The following is a 2,500-nucleotide window of genomic DNA, read 5'->3' on the forward strand; positions in this document are numbered from 1 at the left end:
ATGGAATAATGGAATAGGACCTCGGTTCTATTTTGTTGGTTTTCGGAGCGCGAGGTAATGATTAAGAGGGACAGACGGGGGCATTCGTACTGTGCCGTTAGAGGTGAAATTCTTGGATCGGCGCAAGACGAACGACTGCGAAAGCATTTGCCAAGAATGTTTTCTTTAATCAAGAGCGAAAGTCAGAGGTTCGAAGACGATCAGATACCGTCCTAGTTCTGACTATAAACGATGCCAACTAGCGATCGGGGGGCGTTAGTTTTACGACCTCTCCGGCAGCTTGCGGGAAACCAAAGTCTTTGGGTTCCGGGGGAAGTATGGTTGCAAAGCTGAAACTTAAAGGAATTGACGGAAGGGCACCACCAGGAGTGGAGCCTGCGGCTTAATTTGACTCAACACGGGAAATCTCACCCGGCCCGGACACAGTGAGGATTGACAGATTGAGAGCTCTTTCTTGATTCTGTGGGTGGTGGTGCATGGCCGTTCTTAGTTGGTGGAGCGATTTGTCTGGTTAATTCCGATAACGAACGAGACTCTGGCTTGCTAACTAGTTACGCGACCCAATCGGTCGGCGTCTAACTTCTTAGAGGGACTAGTGGCGTTTAGCCACACGAGATTGAGCAATAACAGGTCTGTGATGCCCTTAGATGTTCGGGGCCGCACGCGCGCTACACTGACCGGATCAGCATGTGCTCGCCTTGGCCGACAGGTCTGGGTAACCCGCTGAACCCCGGTCGTGCTAGGGATAGGGAATTGCAATTATTTCCCTTGAACGAGGAATTCCCAGTAAGCGCGAGTCATTAGCTCGCGTTGATTACGTCCCTGCCCTTTGTACACACCGCCCGTCGCTACTACCGATTGAATGGTTTAGTGAGGTCCTCCGATTGGACCTGGCGCGGCCGGCAACGGTCGAGCCGGCGTCCGAGAAGACGATCTAACTTGATCATTTAGAGGAAGTAAAAGTCGTAACAAGGTTTCCGTAGGTGAACCTGCGGAAGGATCATTAACGGTCTCGCAAACGCTTCGGCGAACGCGAAACTCTGACAAGCGAGAGAAAAAGTCTTTGCTACCCGGCGCCCGACCCGCGAGGAGCGGCGCGCCGGCCGGCGATTCGGTCACCCGGTAATGTTTGCGCGTCGAGTGCCGCGGTGCCGCGCGCTCCGGCTTCAAGCGTCGGCCTGGCCGACCGCTCGGCGCGGTATATTTTGTCACCCTATAGTGCGAGGCACTGTGCGAGCGAAACAATCGTGGATGGCTCTTGGCGGTGGATCACTCGGCTCGTGAGTCGATGAAGGACGCAGCTAGCTGCGTGAATTAGTGTGAATTGCAGGACACATTGAGCATCGACGTTCTGAACGCAAATTGCGGCCTCGGGTCAATCCCGGGGCCGCGCCCGCCTCAGGGTCGCGTTGCAAACGTTCCGCGCGGGGATTTCTCCGCGCGGCTGCTGCGGCGTCGGACGCGCGAGCGCCCGTCCCGCTCAAGACAGCACGGCACGATGCGCGACGATCGCGACCAGAATCCCGCGCGGCGGCGGCGAGTCGACCTCGAAGAGGCCAACGGCTGGCGGCTCAAGGGCGGGAATCGAGGTGCGCGGCGGCGCGCGGCGCCGACGGCGAGCGCGGAACGGGAAGAATAGTCCCGGTCCTTACTTTCGGCCTGAGGTCGGACGAGGCTACCCGCTGAATTTAAGCATATTACTAAGCGGAGGAAAAGAAACTAACGAGGATTCCCTCAGTAACGGCGAGTGAAGCGGGATGTGCCCATCGCCGAATCCGCGCGCTTTTGGAGTGCGCGGAATTGTGGCGTACGGAATTCGTCACGGCGCGCTTCGCCGGTCGCCCGCGTCCTTCTGATCGAGGCCTTTTCCCAGAGCGGGTGTCAGGCCCATGGCGGCGACAGGCGGGCGCGCTACGGCGTCTTCCCAGAGTCGGGTTGTTTGGGAATGCAGCCCAAAGCGGGTGGTAAACTCCATCTAAGGCTAAATACGGTCACGAGACCGATAGCGAACAAGTACCGTGAGGGAAAGTTGAAAAGCACTTTGAAGAGAGAGTTAAAGAGTACGTGAAACCGTCGAGAGGCAAACGGGAGGGCCTGTCGGGTCGCCCGGTCGCTTTCAGCCGGCCCCCTGTCGGCGACGTTGTCGTGCGGACCCTCACGGGCCGCCGGCGGCGCCGCCCGATCGGGGACCAGCGCACTAGCGCCGGGCGAAGGCCGCGACCGTCTGGACGGCGGCGAGAAGGCCGCGCGCAAGGTAACCCGGCCTCGGTCGGGTACTATAGGCGCGCGTGTCCGTCGGCCCGCCGTTCGGGCGAGGAGAGATCGCCGCGTCTGCCCTTCGGGGCCGAGCGCCCGGTGCCGGCTGGGGCGTCGTGGGTCGGGGACTGTTCTCAGTGCCCAGCCTCTTCGTCTCGGTCGCGCTTCCGGTGTCGTTTCGCGAGGCGCACGGGGTCCGCGGCTGAAGTCAGCCACCTTCCCGACCCGTCTTGAAACACGGACC

The 2,500-nt window shown here is 59.9% G+C and overlaps 2 non-coding genes and 1 pseudogene across 2 annotated transcripts in view; all 3 read left to right on the top strand.

Moving 5' to 3' along the window:
- Positions 1-1,006, top strand: part of LOC146145048 (small subunit ribosomal RNA) — a 1,811-nt gene extending 805 nt beyond the window's left edge. Inside the window, exon 1 of the ribosomal RNA XR_014500723.1 lies at positions 1-1,006. This exon is cut by the window's left edge and continues 805 nt beyond it. This is a non-coding gene — a ribosomal RNA (small subunit ribosomal RNA).
- A 247-nt stretch (positions 1,007-1,253) lies between these two features.
- Positions 1,254-1,407, top strand: LOC146145049 (5.8S ribosomal RNA). Its single transcript, XR_014499169.1, has one exon. It is a non-coding gene; the product is annotated as a 5.8S ribosomal RNA (ribosomal RNA).
- Positions 1,408-1,655: 248 nt separating this feature from the next.
- LOC146145050 (large subunit ribosomal RNA) overlaps positions 1,656-2,500 on the top strand; it is a 3,679-nt pseudogene continuing 2,834 nt past the window's right edge.

This window comes from Ascidiella aspersa, chromosome 5 (genome assembly GCF_963924565.1).
Source record: "Ascidiella aspersa chromosome 5, kaAscAspe10.2, whole genome shotgun sequence".
NCBI classification, from domain to species: Eukaryota; Metazoa; Chordata; class Ascidiacea; order Phlebobranchia; family Ascidiidae; genus Ascidiella; species Ascidiella aspersa.